Below are 23,712 nucleotides of genomic sequence, written 5' to 3'. Positions count from 1 at the left end.
GGTACCGGCGAAAGTTGCGCGGTACTAGAGAGGCTAGCAACGGTGGAAGGGTGAGAGTGCGTATAATCCATGGACTCAACATTAGTCATAAAGAACTCACATACTTATTGCAAAAATCTACAAGTCATCAAAACCAAGCACTATGCGCATGCTCCTAGGGGAGTGGTTGGTAGGAGTTAACCATCGCGCGATCCCGACCTCCACACATAAGGAAGACAATCAAAGAAACACCTCATGCTTCAAATTTGTTACACACCGGTTACCATACGTGCATGCTACAGGACTTGCAAACCTCAACACAAGTATTTCTCAAATTCACAATTACTATACTAGCATGACTCTAATATCACCATGCTCATATCTCAAAACAATCATCAAGCATCAAACTTCTCATAGTATTCAACACACCTTATATGAAAGTTTTTATTATACCCATCTTAGATGCCCATCATATTAGGACTAGTTTTATAGCCAAAGCAAATTACCATGCTGTCCTAAATACTCTCAAAATAATATAAGTGAAGCATGATAGATCAATAATTTCTATAAAATAAAACCACCACCGTGCTCTAAAAAGATATAAGTGAAGCACTAGAGCAAAATTATCTAGCTCAAAAGATATAAGTGAATCACATAGAGTATTCTAATAAATTATGGTTCATGCGTGTCTCTCCCAAAAGGTGTGTACAGCAAGGACGATTGTGGTAAACTAAAAGGCAAAGACTCAAATCATACAAGACGCTCCAAGCAAAACACATATCATGTGGTGAATAAAAATATAGCCTCAAGTAAAGTTACCGATAGATGAAGACGAAAGAGGGGATGCCATCCGGGGCATCCCCAAGCTTAGGCTTTTGGTTGTCCTTGAATTTTACCTTGGGGTGCCTTGGGCATCCCCAAGCTTAGGCTCTTGCCACTCCTTATTCCAAAATCCATCAAATCTTTACCCAAAAACTTGAAAATTTCACAACACAAAACTTCAACAGAAAATCTCATGAGCTCCGTTAGTATAAGAAAATAAACCAGCACTTTAAGGTACTGTAATGAAATCATTCTTTATTTATATTGGTATTAAACCTACTGTATTCCAACTTATCTATGGTTCATACCCCCCGATACTACTCATAGATTCGTCAAAATAAGCACACAACACATGAAAAACAGAATCTGTCAAAACCAGAACAGTCTGTAGCAATCTATAACTTTCAAATACTTCTGTAACTCAAATAATTCTGAAATAAATTGGTGGACGTGAGGAATTTTTCTATTAATCATCTTCAAAAATAATCAACCTAAAAGAACTCTCCAGTAAAAGATGAAAGCTAATCTCGTGAGCGAAAAAGTTTTTGTTTTTTACAGCAAGATCGCAAAGACTTCACCCAAGTCTTCCCAAAGGTTCTACTTGGCACAAACACTAATTAAAACATAAAACCACATCTAAACAGTAGTTGAATGAATTATTTATTACTAAACAGGAGCAAAAAGCAAAGAACAAAAATAAAATTGGGTTGCCTCCCAACAAGCGCTATCGTTGAACGCCCTTAGCTAGGCATAAAAACAAGAATAGATCTAGGTATTGCCATCTTTGGTATGCAATCCATAAGTGGCTCTCATAATAGATTCATAAGGCAATTTAATTTTATTCCTACGAAAGTGTTCCATGCCTTTCCTTAACGGAAATTGGAATCTAATATTTCCTTCTTTCATGTCAATAATTGCACCAATCGTTCCAAGGAAAGATCTACCAAGAATAATAGGACATGTAGGATTTCAATCTATATCAAGAACAATGAAATCTACGGGCACATAATTCCTATTTGCAACAATAAGAACATCATTAATCCTTCCCATAGGTTTCTTAATGGTGGAATCCGCAAGATGCAAATTTAAAGAACAATAATCAAATTCACGGAAACCTAGCACATCACACAAGGTTTTTGGAATCGTGGAAACAGTAGCACCCAAAACACACAAAGCATAGCATTCATAATCTTTAATCTTAATTTTAATAGTAGGTTCCACTCATCATAAAGTTTTCTAGGGATAGAAACTTCTAGTTCAAGCTTTTCTTCATAGGATTGCATTAAAGCATCAACAATATGTTTAGTAAAAGCTTTATTTTGATTATAAGCATGAGGAGAATTTAACACGGAGTGCAAGAAGGAAATAGAATCTATCAAAGAGCAATTATGATAATTAAATTCCTTGAAATCCAAAATAGTGGGTTCATTGCTATGTAAAGTTTTGACCTCTTCAATCCCACTTTTATTAATTTTTGCATCAAGATCTAAAAACTCCGAATCATTGGGACTCCTTTTAACTAAAGTTGACACATCTCTAGTCCCATCTTTATCAAGATTCATATTGGAAAACAAAGATTTAATAGGAGTCACATCAATCACTTTTAGATCTTCATCATTATTACCATGAATACTAGAAGAACACGCTTTCACAAAGCAATCTTTTTTAGCACGCATCCTAGCGGTTCTTTCTTTGCACTCATCAATGGAAATTCTCATGGCTTTGAGAGACCCATTGATGTCATGCTTAGGTGGAATAGATCTAAGTTTCAAAGAACCAAAATTGTTCCTACCAAAAAAATTCACATCCATAGATTCATTATTATTCTCAATTAAAGTGGACAAAGGCATATCATTAGGATCAGAAGAAACACTTTTATTAGCAAACAATTTCATAAGTTCATCCATCTTTCCACTCAAAACATTAATCTCTTCAATCGCATGAACTTTTTTACTAGTGGATCTTTCGGTGTGCCATTGAGAATAATTAACCATAATATTGTCTAGGAGTTTAGTAGCTTCTCCAAAAGTGATTTCCATAAAAGTGCCTCCCGCGGCCGAATCTAAAAGATTTCTAGAAGCAAAATTCAGTCCGCATAAATTTTTTGTATAATCATCCACAAATTCAAACCATGTGTAGGGCAATTATGTATCATTAATTCCATCCTCTCCCAAGCTTGTGCAACATGCTCATCATAAAGTTGCTTAAAATTCATAATATCGTTCCTAAGAGAGATGATCTTAGCAGGAGGAAAATACTTAGAGATAAGCATCTTTGCACTTATTCCATGAATCCATACTATTTTTAGGCAAATAAGCGAACCAAGTTTTAGCACAATCTCTAACCGAAAATGGAAATAGCTTCAATTTAACAATATCATCATCCACATCTTTCTTCTTTTGCATATCACACAAATCAACAAAGTTATTTAGATGGGTAGCGGCATCTTCACTAGGAAGGCTAGAAAATTGATCTTTCATAATAAGATTCAACAAAGTTGTATTAATTTCACAAGACTCAGCATCGGTAGTAGGAGCAATCGGAGTGCTAATAAAATCATTGTTGTTGGTATTGGAAAAGTCACACAATTTAGTATTATCTTGATCCATCGTGACAAACAATCAATCAGCCACACAAGCACACAAGAAGCAAGCGAAAAGAGACGAACGGAAGAGGGGCGAAGAAAAAGCAAAGGTTTTCGAAAATTGTTTTAGAAGTGGGGGAGAGGAAAACGAGAGGCGAATGGCAAATAATGTAATGCGAGGGAGAAGAGTTTATGATGGGTACTTGGTATGTCTTGACTTGGCGTAGATCTCCCCGGCAACGGCGCCAGAAATCCTTCTTCCTACCTCTTGAGCATGCCTTGGTTTTTCCTTGAAGAGGAAAGGGTGATGTAGCAAAGTAGCGTAAGTATTTCCCTCAGTTTTGTGAACCAAGGTATCAATCCAGTAGGAGACAACGCACAAGTCACCTAGTACCTGCACAAAAAATAAAGAACCTTGCAACCAACCGTGATAAAGGGGTTGTCAATCCCTTCACAGTCACTCGCAAAAGTGAGATCTAATAGAGATAGTAAAGTAAATATTTTTGGTATTTTTGTTGTATAGATTGGAAAGTACAGATCGCAAAATAGTAAACGAGATGCGATGTAAATAAAAGAGATGTAATATAATAGGAAAGAGACCCGGGGGCCATAGGTTTCACTAGTGGCTTCTCTCAAGATAACATGTATTACGGTGGGTGAACAAATTACTGCCGAGCAATTGATAGAAAAGCGCATAGTTATGAACATATCTAAGGCAATGATCATGAATATAGGCATCACGTCCGTGTCAAGTAGACCGAAACAATTCTGCATCTACTACTATTACCCCACACATCGACCGCCATCTAGCATGCATCTAGAGTATTAAGTTCATAAGAACAGAGTAACGCATTAAGCAAGTTGACATGACGTAGAGGGATAAACTCAAGCAATATGATATAAAACCCATCTTTTTATCCTCGATGGCAACAATACAATACGTGCCTTGCTGACCCTACTGTCACTGGGAAAGGACACTGCAAGATTGAACCCAAAGCTAAGCACTTCTCCCATTGCAAGAAAGATCAATCTAGTAGGCCAAACTAAACCGATAATTCGAATAGACTTGCAAAGATATCAAATCATGCATATAAGAATTCAGAGAAGAACCAAATAATATTCATAGATAAGCTTGTTCATAAATCCACAATTCATCGGATCTCGGCAAACATACCGCAAAAGAGTATTACATCGAATAGATCTCCAAGAACATGGAGGAGAACTTTGTATTGAGAATCAAAGAGAGAGAAGAAGCCATCTAGCTAATAACTATGGACCCGAAGGTCTATGGTAAACTAATCACGCTTCATCAGAGAGGCAATGGTGTTGATGTAGAAGCCCTCCGTGATCGATTCCCCCTCCAGAAGATCGCCGGAAAAGGCCCCAAGTTGGGATCTCATGGGTACATAAGGTTGCAGCGGTAGAAAAGTGGTTTCGTGGCTCCCCCTAATGTTTCTAGGGTATAAGAGTATATATAGGCGAAAGAAGTATGTCGGTGGAGCTACAAGGGGCCCACGAGGGTGGGGGGCGTGCCTACCCCCTGGGCGCGCCCTCCTGCCTCGTGGCTTCCTCGTGGAGTTCCAGACTTCGACTCCAAGTCTTCTGGATTGCTTTCGGTCCAAGAAAGATCCTCGCGAAGGTTTCATTCCGTTTGGACTCCATTTGGTATCCCTTTTCTGCAAAACTCTAAAATAGGCAAAAAAACAGAAACTAGCACTGGGCCTCCGGTTAATAGGTTAGTCCCAAAAATAATATAAAAGAGCATATTAAAGCCCATTAAACATCCAAAACAAATAATATAATAGCATGGAACAATCAAAAATTATAGATACGTTGGAGACGTATCAGCACCCCAAACACACAAGTTGATCTTTTAGCCGTGTGCGGTGCCCCCCTCCACAGAAACACACCTCGGTCATATCGCCATAGTGCTTAGGCGAAGCCCTGCGCCAATAACTTCATCATCACCGTCACCACGCCGTCGTGCTGACGAATTTTCTCCCTCGGGCTGAACTGGATCAAGAGTTCGAGGGACGTCACCGAACTGAACGTGTGCAGATCACGGAGGTGCCGTGCGTTCGGTACTTGGATCGGTTGGATCGCGAAGACGTTCGACTACATCAACCGCATTACTAAATGCTTCCGCTTTCGGTCTACGAGGGCACATGGACACACTCTCCCCGCTCGTTGCTATGCTTCTCCTAGATAGATCTTGCGTGATCGTAGGCAAATTTTTTGAAATACTACATTCCCGAACACGAGGGTGGACTACTCCCTCCTCATCGTGGTGGCTGCCAGGATGATGAAGATGGCCACCGGAGATGATTCCCCCCTCCGGCAGGGTGCCGGAACGGCTCTAGATTGGTTTTCTATGGCTACAGCGCCTTGCGGCGGCGGAACTTCTGATCTAGGTTAACCACGAAGGGTTTCGGAATATTTGGGAATTTATAGTGCAAAGAGGGGGTGCGGGAGGCCACCGAGGTGGGCACAACCCACCTGGGCGCGCCAGGGGGCCCTGGCGTGCCCTGGTGGGTTGTGCCCCCCTCGGGGCACCCCCCAGGTGCAGCTCTGTCCCATTGGGTTCCTTCTGGTCCAAAAAAATCTCTGTAAAGTTTCGCGGTTTTGGACTCCGTTTGATATTGATTTCCTGCGATGTAAAAAACAAGCAAAAAACAACCACTAGCACTGGACACTGGGTCAATAGGTTAGTCCCAAAAAATGATATGAAGTTGCTATAAAATGATTGTAAAACATCCAAAAATGATAAAATAACAGCATGAATACTTCATAAATTATAGATACGTTGGAGATGTATCAGCATCCTCAAGCTTAATTCCTACCCGTCCTCGAGTAGGTAAATGATAAAAGAAATAATTTATGAAGTGTGAATGCTAGCAAAGTGCATAAGTTTGATCAATGATAATTTCAATCACTTTTCCTAGCATCATAATAGCAATTCTTTCTTATAAAACTTCTCATGTTATAGTAGCAACCAATTCCTATGTTAAGGTTCAAACAATGAATTCTCTTTAAACCCAACAACCTATGTTCTCAGTCACCAAGCAATTGCAATTCAACTTGTTCAACAGAGTTTAAGTAAGAGCTCCACATACTCAACCATCATATAGTCTTCTATGATTGCTAACACTCACCGCATACACATGAGCAAAACGTTTCAACCGGACACATAGAAAGATAGGGTCTTATTGTTTTGCCTCCCAATGTATTCACCTCAAGGGTGATGTCAACAATAATAACTCATGCTACCCATATTCAACTGGACATATGTGCCTAGATCTTTCCTCACCACATGATGCTTGCCAAAAGAGAAAAATAAAAAGGAATAGAGAGAATAACTTTGACTCTTTGCATAAAAATAAATACTGAAAAGTAAAAGATAGGCCCTTTGCAGAGGGAAGCAGAGGTTGCCATGCGCTTATTTGTTTGTATGCTCAATCCCTTAGTGGAAAAGAACGTCACGTTGTATTGCCCCTTAAGATGGCAACCTTTATTATGCAGTTTGTCACTTTTATTCTTTGCCATCCAAGTTCGTACAACGCTCAATTTTCTCTTACACTAAATGATCTCACTTTTAGAAGCAATTTTTATTGCCTTATTGCACCGATGACAACTTACTTGAAGGATCTTGCTCAATCCTTAGGTAGGTATGGTGGACTCTAGAAAATAAGATTTGGGTTTAAGGGTTTTTGGATGCACAAGTAGTATCTCTACTTGGTGTGGAATTTTTGGCTAGCAAAGATGGGGGGCAAGCACCACATGTTGAAGGATCTATGACAATATAACTTCTATGTGAATATGAGCAAACATAAATCATTACGTTGTCGTCCTTGTCCAACGTCAACAATTTTGGCATATAATATTTTTTATGGGGGCTCACAATCACAAAAGATTTCCATAATAGTGTATTTTCATGTGAAAGTTCTCTTCCTTATACTAATTATTTGTGAATTGCTTGTATGACCAATATTGTGATTGTCAAGCCTCAAAAGATTTCACTTTCTAACCCCAATGTGAAGCTACCACTAAGAATGATATGATTTCAACTTCATGACATCCAGTTTATTCAACAATTTACTCATAGGATATAAGTGAAGCACAAGAGCAATTCCATAGAAAAGAGCTTCGTTGACGGGATGTGAATGTCGCTTACTTAGCATCCCTGGCAATTATTTGAGGACTCTATTTTATTTAAAAACTTTCAAATCTAAGTATTTTATTAAAATAGCAAGTAAAACAAAAATAAAATGACATTCTAAGAATAGCACAACTCATGTGAAGAAGCAAAAACTTAGACTCAACCGATAGTAACCGATAATTGTTGAAGAAGAAAGGTGGGATGCCTACCAGGGCATCCCCAAGCTTAGATGCTTGAGACTTCTTGAATATTATCTTGGAATGCCTTGGGCGTCCCCAAGCTTGAGCTTTTGTGTCTCCTTAATTCTTCTCATATCACGGTTTTCCTAAATCTCAAAAGCTTCATCCACACAAAACTCAACAAGAACTCATAAGATAAGTTAGTATAAACTAATACAAAAACTTTATCATTCTCTACTGTAGCAAATCACTAAAATTATTATTCAACATTGCATACCAAATGCCTCTGCATATTTAATACTTCTATCCACAAATAGAATCATTAAACAAGCAAACATATGCAAACAATGCAAACATAACAGCAATCTGCCAAAACAATACAGTCTGTAAAGAATGCAATATTCATCATACTTCCCTAACTCCAAAAATTATGAAATTCTACCACACTGTAGAAAATTTATCAGAGCTTATTATGCAAAAAGTTTCAAAAATTTATCACATTCTGAATTTTCTTGGGAATTTTTGCAACAGCGGTAAACTTTCTGTTTTCGAACAGCAACATGTAGACTTGTAAAATAAGCATAGTAAAGGCTATCAATGCCACTTTTATTGAAATAAAAGATGCAAAACATTATTCTAAATAACAGCAAGAAAATCCTAACAAAATAAATTGACGCTCCAAGCAAAACACATATCATGTGACGAATGAAAACATAGCTCCAAGTGAGGTTACCGATAATGTTGGAGACGAAAGAGGGGATGCCTTACGGGGCATCCCCAAGCTTAGTTGTTTGGATCTTCCTTGAATATTACCTTGGGGTGCCTTGGGAATCCCCAGTCATAGGGTCTTGTCACTCCTTATTCTCCTCATATCGACATCTCTTGAAAACTTCAATCACACAAAACTTAACAAAACTTCGTGAGACAGGTTCGTATGATAAATTGCAAGCCATTTCACTTTGGTACTGTCAAAGACAAGATTCATAATCTTTCTCACACCATGCCTACTGTAGCATATCATTTCCACAATTTATATTGAGCAATATAAGCCACAGAAACTAGAAAACAAGCAAACTATGCATTGAAAACAGAATCTGTCAAAAACAGAACAGTCTGTAATGATCTGGATAACTACCATACTTCTGCTACTCCAAAAAACATGATCATCTCATACAACAATTTATATCTCATCACGTCTTGACCATATCACATCACAACAAGCCTTGCAAAAATTAGTTAGACGTCCTCTACTTTGTTGTTGCAAGTTTTGCGTGGCTGCTATAGGCTTCTAGCAAGAACCGTTCTTACCTACGCATCAAAACCACAATGATTTTTCGTCAAGTGTGTTGTTTTAACCTTCAACAAGGACCAGGCGTAGTCAAACTCGATTCAACTAAAGCTGGAGAAACAGACACCCACTAGCCACCTGTGTGCGAAGCACGGCGGTAGAACCAGTCTCATGAACGCGGTCATGTAATGTCTGTCTGGGCCGCTTCATCCAACAATACCGCCGAATCAAAGTAAGACATGCTGGTAAGCAGTATGACTATTATCGCCCACAACTCATTGTGTTCTACTCGTGCATATAACATCTACGCATAGACCTGGCTCGGATGCAACTATTGGGGAACGTAGTATTTCAAATTTTTTGCCTACGATCACGCAAGATCTATCTAGGAGAAGCATAGCAACGAGCGGGGAGAGTGTGTCCACGTACCCTCGTAGATCGAAATCGGAAGCGTTTAGTAACGCGGTTGATGTAGTTGAACGTCTTCGTGATCCAACCGATCCAAGTACCGAACGTACACTAGTACAGCGAGCTCCTAAACAAACGGTTTAAGACCCCTTTCTGCGACGGCATCTGGAACCGTCGCCAAGTGAGTGTGGGTGATAGGGGGGTCCTTCCCACATGACCCATAAACCGTCGGGGATATGCCCTCCTGGCACACACGTTCGGCAAAATGAGGTCGTGTGCAACCGGCGAGCGCTCAAATACGAAAATACGTACAGTAGAGCTAAAAAAAATACAATTATATGGCGAAATTCTTTCCGGTCGCAAGTACAACCCACACAGTCAGTCCCCGCTAAACGTTTCCGTTCGTATGTACATCCCACACAGTCGCTCGAAGGAAAACGTTTCCGTTCACAGGTACGTCACACACAATTTTTCCCGTTAAATCGCTTGCGTTATTGAATATATCACACACGGTCCGTGGAAGAAACTGTGTGGCAAAGGCTGTCCATCACACACAGTTTTCATGTGGTAAACGTTTGCGCAAGGTGGCCTAACGCAAACAGTTTTCAAGAGAAAGTCGTGTGTGATTGTTCATTGATCCAACACGGTTTATTCCTAGAAACAGTGTGCGTTGCCTGAGGTCATCGCCCACAGTATTTTTTTAACAACCGTTTGCAATAGCAAAACCCAATTAGTAGGCTAATCCGCCACTAGCAGGCTAATTATCCGATTATTCATAATCCATTTATTAATCTAATTGACAGTTCATATTAAGCACACAATATATTTCATTTTCATAATTGAAATACATCAGAGTACAACATCATATAGCTTCAGCACTCAGCTACCACATTACACAACTACACCAGGACCAAGTTTCACATGCAACATCTATAACCTTTCGAAATTAGCATCATAGACGGTACATAGACAGATGTATCTCATCTGGAAAACTGCTGAAGCAGAAGGCGGATATTGAGCCTTCATTGATGTTGAAGGTCTTTGTAACTTTAGGCCCGTGCCTGTGGATGATTGACCGTGCATCCTTCATCGTCTTCAGGAACACTTCAATATTGAATCGTGGGTGTTGTATGAATACCTTCCTCGCCTCCTGAGCATACAGGTGGTTTGAGAGGTAATCATTAGTGAACTACTTTGGAAAGGCCTGAAAACAAGGATGTGCATAAATATCTTCTCTATATTGGAAATGGGGCAAAGGAATAAAAAAAGTCAAGGTATAATAGTTAGTACCATCCTGTAGTGAACTGATGTCTTCTTCATTGTGCAGACAAAGATCTTGTTGTTTTTTGTCGCTAATTTCTTTATCCTAACAATCTTTCTGAGTTTCTTGACTTGACTGATATTCATGGACAACTCATTTCCCCATATGCAAAAAGGGTCGAATAGTGGGTCAAAACCTCTGACAGCAGGACCTACATGTGCAAGACCAAATTGTTAGAAACCTAAATATTAGAATGGTTCCTGCAATTGCACAATAATGTGCAGACAACGGACCATGCACGTGCTAATCTCGATTGTAAACCTCAGTGCTTCCCATTGTTTCCCTGCAACACATATAAGGTAGTTAGTCATCAGGTTAAGTAAGGGTTCGCATGCTATCAGTAAAATATGTTGATGAAAAATAATCACATTGCAGATTCATCAGATTAATTCAAGCCATAGGGAAAACCCATTTATCCAAACCAAGCATGATTAAGAACTAGGAAATATAGCACTTGTATATGTTTCTCATGTATTAAGTGCAGCCAAATTCGATTTATTCCTCACATGCACAACAATACAAAATTCTACCCACGACAATTGGACATCGCATTGCAGAATTAAACCAAGCAGTTAACTAAACACCACAACAAATGAACCAAACATTAACTGAGCACCACATTGCACAATATAACATTGAACCAAGCAATTAACTAAACACCACAACAAATGAACCAAACATTAACTGAGCACCACATTGCACAATATAACATACTCCTAATAGAAGATCAGACAGTTAACCAAACAGTTAACTACAGGCAATTGTAGCAATTGTATTTGTTTCTCATGTATTTACTACAGCCAAATTCAATTTATTCCTCACATGGTATACAATAACAGAATGCACCCACAATTTTGTAAAGATAAATTTTATTTATTTCTCACATGGAAGACAATACAAAATTGCAGCCTGAAGAATTGAACATCACATTTGAAGAATTCAACCAAACAGTTAACTGAAGATGACAACTAATTAACAAAACAGTTAATAAGTGAGCACTACATTGCACGACATATAGAACATATACACTAGAGCAACAGATTGCATGGTAAAATTAGATAGCACAAATTCACTAGAATTTGTGAAGGAAAGGCAGGAGCAGCACACGCAACGAGTAAACCGAGCATGCATAACCGGCGTAGCTAGCAAATGGCAAGGTGCTCCTTCAAGATCTGGGGGTCGGCATGAATGGCAGCCATCACGACCTCATCCGCGCGTGCGGCCGCGATTTGCTTCTCTGTTGCCAAATGCTCCTTGAGGTCCTGGCTACACTGCGTGCACCATGGCTTAGGCCGGCGCTTATTTGGTGGAGGGGTCAGTGATTTGGGTGGAAGGTGTCGCGCTCGCACCGGTGGTAGGGGCATGTGGGATGTGGAAGGAGGAGGAGGATGGGGGTCGGGTGTGGATTACCTGCCTGGATAGGCGAGGCCGAGGAGCGTGAAGGAGGGTCGCCGATGAGGAGGCAGCGGCGCTGCAAGAAAGGAGTGAAGGTTTCAACTTGGAAAGGAAGGCGGAAAGAGGGGAAATGTGGCTTTTGGTGAGGAGGAGGGGCGGGGAGGTAGATATTTCCGCGGAAGCCGAAAATTTGGAATCGCTTCAACCAAAAAACAGGCGCGCAAAGTGTCATCGGACACGGTCCCTTATTCAGAACTGTGTGCGATATGTGAACATCACAAACGATTTAGATAGCTAAACCCGTGTGTGTTGAGTTTGAACGTCAAAAATTTTGGTTCGAATTATCCTGGTTACAGTGGTCATCCACGTCATTGTATAATTTGGGTACACAAAGGAGACTAACTTCTTAATCGAGCAAGTTCATCAATTAAACAGAGCTAGCTAACCTAAACATTACACTAACAAATTAAAGACCAATGCTCTTAATTAAACAAAACAAAGAGTACTACTACGGCTGGTGCTCGTCGATCTTCGCCGCCGCCTCCATGTCCAGCTCACGCCCGACGGTCTCCTGGGGAAGGGGCTCCATGGCATCCATCGCACCATACTCGGCAAGCATCTCGCCATCCGCGTCCGCCATCTCTTTGGAAAAGGCCGCCACAAGATGGGCGTGGGCGGACGCCATCTGGGCTCTGGCGGGCTCCGTCGTGGCAAGGTATGCCGTGCAGGAACGGACGGCTGCTCGAACTCTCTCGGCGATTGCCAGCTCTTCGGCCATGGGTTGCCGACCGTTGTCGGAGAAGCTTCATTCGATTTGTGCGGTGACCGCCACGAGCTGGGCGTGGACGGCCTCGACATGGTAGTGGGCGGCCTCCAGCAGGGCTAAGCCCGCCGCTGCAGAACGGACAGCTGATGTGCCGCTCTCACCAGGTTCTATCCCCGAGGCAGATGCTGCTGCCGCCGCCAGAGAAGCAACAGCGGCCGTTTGGGCTGCCTTGGCCGCCCCGACGCAGACTGCAGTCACCATCACGAAGCTTGTTAGCACGCGCCTGGCGGCTGTGGTCGTGCTCTCGCCGGAGTGGGCCGCCGAAGTTGCCCTCACGACGTGGGTCCACGTCCCCATCTTTCACCGGTGACGAATGAACAGTGAAATGATATTTGGGGAGTGAGCTAGTGTGCTTGACACGCCGACTGTGGACTGTAGCCGACGCACCTTCTCTCATAAGCCATGGGCATACTATACACCGACGGCGCTCCAAGATATTTTGTGCTGCATCTCACACGGTTGAAGATAATAAACTGTGTGCGGTCTACTTGATTTATCATCTCGATCATTTGAATTACGTAATGGGGTCACAACTACAAAGGATGGTGTTTGAATTGTTAGCACTTATATCGGCAGTGAACATGCAACTATAGGTGTGTCGTCAAAAAAATTCAAATTTTATGCATTTTTATATTCAGGGTTCGTTTGTACATTTTTATACATTAACTGGGTTTTCCATGCATTTTATGCGCATAATTCAAATTTGAGCTACATGCGCATGCTCTAGTGCATATAAACTTATTGAAAAATCGAATATGTGTCCTTGGTTGCATGCTTAGGTTCCATGCAAGAAATGGGAATGAATTTCAAACACCCTCCCACCGTCACTCGGCCGCAAACATTGAGATGCCTGGTTATTAAATTCTAGTAAATCCAAAACTCGTCTGAAATTCATGAAACTTGGCATGCTATCATGTAGCGGCATCAACATGCCGTGGTACAAATTTTGTCCCATTTGGGGCAGGTTTGGGTATAAGCTTCTCACAACAAGCGTGATGGTTTTGGTAGGGAACGTGCCACCTTTGGGGACGAAACGATATCCGTTGCCTCTTATTGCTTTCAAAAAAATTCGATTGTCAACATAGAACAACAGGAGTGTTGTGCAAATTTTTGTGATTTTTCGGTGTTCATTTGGACATTTTTATGCATTAACTGAGTTTTCAATGCATTTTATGTGCATAATTCAAATTTGAACTACATGCACATGCTCCAGTGCATATAAATTGGTTGAAAAATCAAATCTGTGTCCTTGGGTGCATGCTTAGGTCCCATGCAAGAAATGGGAATGAATTTCAAACACCGGGGCAGCGTTGATTGCCGGCAAAACATTGAGATGCCTTGTCTTTAAATTCTAGTAAATCAAAAACTCGTCTGAAATTCATGAAACTTGGCATGCTATCATGGAGCGGCATCAACATGCCGTGGTACAAATTTTGTCCCATTTGGGGCAGGTTTGGGTATATGCTTCTCACAAACCGGAGCTTCTCACAACAAGCATGATGGTTTTCGGTAGGGAACGTCCCACCTTTGGGGACGAAACGATATACATTGCCTCTTATTGCTTTCAAATTTTTTTCTCGTGTCAACATAGAACAACAGGAGTGTTGTGTGAATTTTTGTGTTTTTTCGGGGTTCGTTTGGACACTTTTATGCATTAAATGAGTTTTCAATGCATTTTTGTGCAGAATTCAAATTTGAACTACATGCACATGCTCCAGTGCATATAAATTGGTTGAGAAATCAAATCTATGTCCTTGGGTGCATGCTTAGGTCCCATGCAAGAACTGGGAATGAATTTCAAACACCGGGGCACCGTTGATTGCCGGCAAAACATTGAGATGCCTGGTTTTTAAATTCTAGTAAATCCAAAACTCGTCTGAAATTCATGAAACTTGGCATGCTATCATGGAGCAGCATCAACATGCTGTGGTACAAATTTTGTCCCATTTGGGGCATGTTTGGGTATATGCTTCTCACAAACTAGAGCTTCTCACAACAAGCATGATGGTTTTCGGTAGGGAACGTCCCACCTTTGGGGACGAAACGATATCCATTGCCACTTATTGCTTTCAAATTTTTTTCTCGTGTCAACATAGAACAACAGGAGTGTTGTGTGAAATTTTGTGATTTTTTGGGGTTCGTTTGGACATTTTTATGTATTAACTGACTTTTCAATGCATTTTATGTGCAGAATTCAAATTTGAACTACATGCACATGCTCCAGTGCATATAAATTTGTTGAAAAATCAAATATGTGTCCTTGGGTGCATGCTTGGGTCCCATGCAAGAAATGGGAATGAATTTCAAACACCGGGGCAGCGTTGATTGGCGGCAAAACATTGAGATGCCTGGTTTTTAAATTCTAGTAAATCCAAAACTCGTCTGAAATTCATGAAACTTGGCATGCTATCATGGAGCGGCATCAGCATGCCGTGCTACAAATTTTGTCCCATTTGGGGCAGGTTTGGATATATGCTTCTCACAAACCGGAGCTTCTCACAACAAGCATGATGGTTTTCGGTAGGGAATGTCCCACCTTTGGGGACGAAACGATATCCATTGCCTCTTATTGCTTTCAAATTTTTTTCTCGTGTCAACATTGAACAACAGGAGTGTTGTGTGAATTCTTGTGATTTTTCGGGGTTCGTTTGGACATTTTTATGCATTAACTGAGTTTTCAATGCATTTTATGTGCAGAATTCAAATTTGAACTACATGCACATGCTCGAGTGCATATAAATTGGTTGAAAATCAAATTAGTGTCCTTGGGTGCATGCTTAAGTCCCATGCAAGGAATGGGAATGAATTTCAAACACCGGGGCACCGTTGATTGCGGGCAAAACATTGAGATGCCTGGTTTTTAAATTCTAGTAAATCCAAAACTCGTCTGAAATTCATGAAACTTGGCATGCTATCATGGAGCGGAATCAACATGCCATGGTACAAATTTTGTCCCATTTGGGGCATGTTTGGGTATATGCTTCTCACAAACTGGAGCTTCTCACAACAAGCATGATGGTTTTCGGTAGGGAACGTCCCACCTTTGGGGACGAAATGATATCCATTGCCTCTTAATGCTTTGAAAACTTTTCTCGTGTCAACATAGAACAACAGGAGTGTTGTGTGAATTTTTGTGATTTTTCGGGGTTCGTTTGGACATTTTTATGCATTAACTGAGTTTTCAATGCATTTTTTGTGCACAATTCAAATTTGAACTACATGCACATGCTCCAGTGTATATAAATTGGTTGAAAAATGAAATCTGTTTCCTTGGGTGCATGCTTAGGTCCCATGCAACAAATGGGAATGAATTTTAAACACCGGGGCACCGTTGATTGCCGGCAAAACATTGAGATGCCTGGTTTTTAAATTCTAGTAAATCGAAAACTCGTCTGAAATTCATGAAACTTGGCATGCTATCATGGAGCGGCATCAACATGCCGTGGTACAAATTTTGTCCCATTTGGGGCAGGTTTGGATATATGCTTCTCACAAACTGGTGCTTCTCACAACAAGCATGATGGTTTTCGGTAGGGAACGTCCCACCTTTGGGGACAAAACAATAACCATTGCCTCTTATTGCTTTCAAAGTTTTTCTCGTGTCAACATAGAACAACAGGAGTGTTGTGTGAATTTTTGTGATTTTTCGGGGTTTGTTTGGACATTTTTATGCATTAACTAAGTTTTCAATGCATTTTATGTGCAGAATTCAAATTTGAACTACATGCACATGCTCCAGTGCATATAAATTGGTTGAAAAATCAAATATGTGTCCTTGGGTGCATGCTTAGGTCCCATGCAAGGAATGGGAATGAATTTCAAACACCGGGGCACCGTTGATTGCCGGCAAAACATTGAGATGCCTGGTTTTTAAATTCTAGTAAATCCAAAACTCGTCTGAAATTCACGAAACTTGGCATGCTATCATGGAGCGGCATCAACATGTTGTGGTACAAATTTTGTCCCATTTGGGGCAGGTTTGGGTATATGCTTCTCACAAACCGGAGCTTCTCACGACAAGCACGATGGTTTTCGGTAGGGAACGTCCCACCATTGGGGACGAAACGATATCCATTGCCTCTTATTGCTTTCAAATTTTTTCTTGTGTCAACATAGAACAACAGGAGTGTTGTGTGAATTTTTGTGATTTTTTGGGGTTCGTTTGGACATTTTTATGCATTAACTGAATTTTCAATGCATTTTATGTGCAGAATTCAAATTAAACTACCTGAACATGCTCCAATGCATATAAATTGGTTGAAAAATCAAATCTATGTCCTTGGGTGCATGCTTAGGTCCCATGCAAGAAATGGGAATGAATTTCAAACACCGGGGCACCGTTGATTGCCGGCAAAACATTGAGATGCCTGGTTTTTAAATTCCAGTAAATCCAAAACTTGTCTAAAATTCATGAAACTTGCCATGCTATCATGAAGCGGCATCAACATGCCGTGGTACAAATTTTGTCCCATTTGGGGCAGGTTTGGGTATATGCTTCTCACAAACTGGAGCTTCTCACAACAAGCATGATGGTTTTCGGTAGGGAATGTCCCACCATTGGGGACGTAACGATATCCATTGCCTCTTATTGCTTTCAAATTTTTTTCTCGTGTCAACATAGAACAACAGGAGTGTTTTGTGAATTTTTGTGATTTTTCGGGGTTCGTTTGGACATTTTTATGCATTAACTGAGTTTTCAATGCATTTTATGTGGATAATTCAAATTAGGGGAACGTAGTATTTCAAAAAAATTGCCTACGATCACGCAAGATCTATCTAGGAGAAGCATAGCAATGAGCGGTGAGAGTGTGCCACGTACCCTCATAGACTGAAAGCGGAAGCGTTTAGTAACGCGGTTGATGTAGCCGAACGTCTTCGCGATCCAACCGATCCAACTACCGAACGTACGACACCTCCGCGATCTGCACAAGTTCAGCTCGGCGACGTCCCTTGAACTCTTGATCCAGTTGAGGCCGAGGGAGAGTTTCGTCAGCACGACAGCATGGTGACGGTGCTGATGAAGTTACTGGCGCAGGGCTTCGCCTAAGCACTACGACGATATGACCGAGGTGTGTATCTGTGGAGGGGGCACCGCACACGGCTAAAAGATCAACTTGTGTGTGTTTGGGGTGCCCGTTGCCTCCGTATATAAAGGAGGGAGAGGGAGAGGCAGCCGGCCCTAGGGGGCGCGCCAAGGTGTGGAGTCCTACTACGGCGCCCTAGTCCTAGTAGGATTCCACCTCCCACACGGAGTAGGAAAGGGGGAAGGGAGAAGGAGAAGGAAAGGGGGGTTGGCCCCCTTCTCGTAGTCCTAATCGGCCTCCTTCCCAAGGGTTGTGGGCTGGTGTGCTTCCCTTTTATGGCCCATAAGGCCCATAACTTCTCCCGGGGGGTTCCGGTAACCTCCCGGTATTCCGGAAAAATGCCTGAACCACTCGGAACCATTCCGATGTCCAAATGCAACCTTCCTATATATGAATCTTTACCTCTTGACCATTTAGAGACTCCTTGTCATCTCTGTGATCTCATCCGGGACTCCGAACAAACTTTGGTTCATCAAATCACATAACTCATAATACAAATCTACAGTCAATAACCAATAGCGGAACCTGGATGCTCATATTGGCTCCTACATATTCTATGAAGATCTTTATCGGTCAAACCGCATAACAACATACGTTGTTCCCTTTGTCATCGGTATGTTACTTGCCCGAGATTCGATCGTTGGTATCATCATACCTAGTTCAATCTCGTTACCGGCAAGTCTCTTTACTTGTTCCGTAATGCATCATCCCATGACTAACTCATTAGTCACATTGCTTGCAAGGCTCATAGTGATGTGCATTACCGAGAGGGCCCAGAGATACCTCTCCGATACACGGAGTGACAAATCCTAATCTCGATCTATGCCAACTCAACAAACACCATCGGAGACACCTGTAGAGCATCTTTATAATCACCCAGTTACGTTGTGACATTTGATAGCACACAAGGTGTTCCTCCGGTATTCGGGAGTTGCATAATCTCATACTCTGAAGAACATGTATAAGTCATGAAGAAAGCAATAGCAATAAATTAAACGATCATAGTGCTAAGCTAACGGATGGGTCTTGTCCATCACATCATTCTCTAATGATGTGATCCCATTCATCAAATGACAACGCATGTCTATGGCTAGGAAACTTAACCATCTTTGATTAACGAGCTAGTCAACTATACTAGGGACACTCTGTTTGTCTATGTATTCACACATGTACTAAGTTTTTGATTAATACAATTCTAGCATGAATAATAAACATTTATCATGATATGAGGAAATATAAATAACAACTTTATTATTGCCTCTAGGGCATATTTCCTTCAGTCTCCCACTTGCACTAGAGACAATAATCTAGTTCACATCGTCATGTGATTTCACACCAATAGTTCACATCTTTATGTGATTAGTTCACATCTCCATGTGACTAATACCCAAAGGGTCTACTAGAGTCAATAATCTGGTTCACATCGCTATCTGATTAACACCCAAAGAGTTATAATGTTTTGCTTGTGAGAGAAGTTTAGTCAACGGGTCTGCCACATACAGAGCCGTATGTATTTTGCAAATTTTCTATGTCTATAATGCTCTGCACGGAGGTACTCTAGCTAATCACTCCCACTTTCAATATGTATCTAGATTGAGACATAGAGTCATCCAGATCGGTGTCAAAGCTTGCATGATGTAAATCTTTACGACGAAGTCTTTGTCACCTCCATAACTGAGAAACATTTCCTTATTCCACTAAGGATAATTTTGACCGCAGTTCAGTGATCCACTCCTGGATCACTGTTGTACCCTCTTGCCAAACTCATGGTGAGGTACACAATAGGTCTGGTACACAGCATAGCATACTTTATAGAACCTATGACTGAGGCATAGGGAATGACTTTTCATTCTCCTTCTATTTTCTGTCGTGGTCGGGTTTTGAGTCTTTACTCAACTTCACACCTTGCAACACAGGCAAGAACTCCTTCTTTGAATGTCCCATTTTGAAATACTTCAAAAAACTTGTCAAGGTATGTACTCATTGAAAAAATTTATCAAGCGTCTTGATCTATCTCTATAGATCTTGATGCTCAATATGTAAGCAGCTTCACCGAGGTTTTTCTTTGAAAAACTCCTTTCAAACACTCCTTTATACTTTCCAGAAAATTCTACATTATTTTCAATCAACAATATGTCATTCACATATACTTATCAGAAATGTTGTAGTGCTCCCACTCACTTTCTTGTAAATATAGGCTTCACCGCAAGTCTGTATAAAACTATATGCTTTGATCAACTCATCAAGGCGTATATTCCAACTTCGAGATGCTTGCACCAGTCCATAGATGGATCGCTGGAGCTTTCATACTTTGTTAGCACCTTTAGGATTGACAAAACCTTCTTGTTGTATCATATACAACTCTTCTTTAAGAAATCCATTAAGGAATGCAGTTTTGACATCTATTTGCCAGATTTCATAAAATGTGGCAATTGCTAACATGATTCGGACAGACTTTTAAGCATCGATACGAGTGAGATAATCTCATCGTAGTCAACACCTTGAACTTGTCGAAAATCTTTTGCGACAATTCAAGTTTTGTAGATAGTAACACTACTATCAGCGGCCGTCTTCCTCTTGAAGATCCATTTATTCTCAATGGCTCGCCGATCATCGGGCAAGTCAATCAAAGTCCATACTTTGTTCTCCTACATGGTTCCCATCGCAGATTTCATGGCCTCAAGCCATTTTGCGGAATCTGGACTCATCATCGCTTCCTCATAGTTCATAGGTTCGTCATGGTCAAGTAACATGACTTCCGGAACAGGATTACTGTACCACTCTGGTGCGGATCTTAGTCTGGTTGACCTACGAGGTTCAGTAGTAACTTGATCAGAAGTTTCATGATCATCATCATTAGCTTCCTCACTAATTGGTGTAGGAATCACTGGAACTGATTTCTGTGATGAACTACTTTTCAATAAGGGAGCAGGTATAATTACCTCATCAAGTTCTACTTTCCTCCCACTCACTTCCTTTGAAAGAAACTCCTTCTCTAGAAAGGATCCACTCTTAGCAACAAAGATCTTGCCTACGGATCTGTGATAGAAGGTGTACCCAACATTTTCTTTTGGGTATCCTATGAAGACGCACTTCTCCGATTTGGGTTTGAGCTTATTAGGCTGAAACTTTTTCACATAAGCATCGCAACCCCAAACATTAAGAAATGACAGCTTAGGTTTCTTGCAAAACCACAGTTCATACGGTGTCGTCTCAACGGATTTTTAGATGGTGCCCTATTTAACGTGAATGCAGCTGTCTCTAATGCATAACCCCAAAATGATAGTGGTAAATCGGTAAGAGACATCATAGATTGCACCATATCTAATAAAGTACTACGACGTATGGACACACCATTACGCTTGGTGTTCCAGGTGGCATGAGTTGCGAAACTATTCCACATTGTTTCAAATGAAGGCCAAACTCGTAACTCAAATATTCGCCTCCGCAATCAGATCGTAGAAACTTTATTTTCTTGTTACGATGATTCTCAACTTCACTCTGAAATTCTTTGAACTTTTCAAATGTTTCAGACTTGTGTTTCATTAACTAGATATATCCATATCTGCTCAAATCATCTGTGAAGGTCAGAGAATAATGATACCCGCCGCGAGCCTCAATACTCATCGGACCGCATACATCAGTATGTATTATTTCCAACAAGTCTGTTGCTCGCTCCATTGTTCCGGAGAACGGAGTCTTAGTCATCTTGCCCATGAGGCATGGTTCGCAAGCATCAAGTGATTCCAAAAGCCCATCAGCATGGAGTTCCTTCATGCGCTTTACACCAATATGACATAAACGGCAGTGCCACTAGTATTTTGCACTATCATTATCAACTTTGCATCTTTTGGCATCAATATCACGAATACGTGTATCACTACTGTCGGTGTACAAAAAGAGGGGCACACTTTTTACCCCTTTACCTGTGCACGGGCAGTCGGAGCCGTGCCCACGGTCACACCAAGCAGAGCAGGGGAGGTGAGCCAAGGTAAGACCGAAGCTCAAGATCATCAGAGCAACGCCAAGGCCAAGACCACAAAGAGTAGAGGGACGAAGCAGGTTCCCCCGGCAAGGCCCTTGCCGGGGCAGCCTCAACAGCCCCGGCAAGACCCTTGCCGGGGCAGCTCGCCCCACACCAATAGAGCGAGCCACCCTTGAGCCCACGGTCCTCGACGCCATCATCCATGTGGGGCCAGGGCTCGGGAAGGCACCTCTGTGGTGGCATGCAGATCTTTGTGAAGACATATTCAAGATTAGATGAGGATTAGAAGACGACGATCCTCGGCAAGATCCTTGCCGAGGAAGGCCACCAGACCCCCGGCAAGGCCCTTGCCGGGGACGACAGCGCGCCACGACAAGACACTTGCCGGGCCACACGACAAGACCCTTGCCGGGCCACCCGGCAAGGCCCTCACCAAGGATGCCAGCAGGGCCATCGCCACGCCCACGCCAACCAAGCTTCCACCGCCGTTCACATGCAGCTGCCAGCCCAACCAGCTGGGCGGGCACCTGCGTGGCAACATGTAGCTCCCAGGCCAACTCATCGAGCACCTGCGTGGCGGCATGCAGATCTTCGTGAAGGCTCCACCACCGCGCCACCTCAGCTGCCTGCCTGCCTACATGGCGCCACACGCCTCACTGGCTAGGGCGCGTGTCAAAGCGAGGAGGAGCGGTGACGGACGGGACGGGCCTCGCCCCCGTCCCCGATAAAGCAAGGGGACACCTAAGCTACGCATTAAATGCGTCTTGTCCTGTAATACGAGCTATAAGCTCAGGGCACTGTACGCCTTTCCACCTCCTGTGTGCCACTGTGGCAGCCCCTTTCGACTATAAAAGGACGCCCATGGCACACTGGAGAAGGATTCGGCTCTTTCAAACCACGCACTGACCACAGCTAGTTCGAGAGCTCAAGAACTCTCTGAAATACACCCACCAAAGCAGGACTAGGGTTTTACGCATCCTCGCGGCCCGAACCTGGGTAAACGATCCTTGTGCTGGCTACTAATCTTGCCCTTCTCGCAACCCCGTGCCCTCGCAACCGTAGTAGGGATTCTTGTGATCCCATAGGTGTCGTTCCACACCGACATCTTTGGCACGCCAGGCAGGGGAGTGCGTAATTGTGAGAATTTGGTCTAGTAATCAGCCTAGCAGTTCTTCGTCGCCATGGCTCCTAAGAAGAAGACAGCCACGGCGGTCGGCTCGTTGGGAGCCGAACGGCCCGTGTCGGTGCAGGCGGGCAGTGGACCGGTCGCAGACAGGACCCGGGCCGCGGTCCGCGAGCACTAGCATCGCCCTGGTAGTCAGAGCCTGGCGAGCGGCCTCGTTCGCGCACCAGACGACCGGCCACACGTCGCCGGATCCAAAGACAGAGCTGGCCCCCCCTCAAGCGGCGCGGGGCCCTCCAGGGGTGTCGTTGTGCCACCTCCGGGCGGCGCAGCGACCTCCAGGATGCCCGCACCGGCGACCACTGCGCGCTCTTCCCATGGTGTGCGCGCCGAGCAGCGTCACCACGTTGGTGACCCTGAGCACCGCCGTGGGAAGAGCCCCGTGCGTCATCCGCAGGATCAAGGGGTTCAGCACGCCCGTCGAAGCGCTGGCAAAAATGGCACGCGGCCACAGGGTCGTAATGGAGCTCCTTCTAACGTAGTTAGAAGTTGAAGCGCGCCG

The sequence above is a fragment of the Triticum aestivum genome, chromosome 1D (genome assembly GCF_018294505.1).
Source record: "Triticum aestivum cultivar Chinese Spring chromosome 1D, IWGSC CS RefSeq v2.1, whole genome shotgun sequence".
Taxonomy (NCBI): domain Eukaryota; kingdom Viridiplantae; phylum Streptophyta; class Magnoliopsida; order Poales; family Poaceae; genus Triticum; species Triticum aestivum.
Note: the sequence above shows the minus strand (reverse complement) of the source record.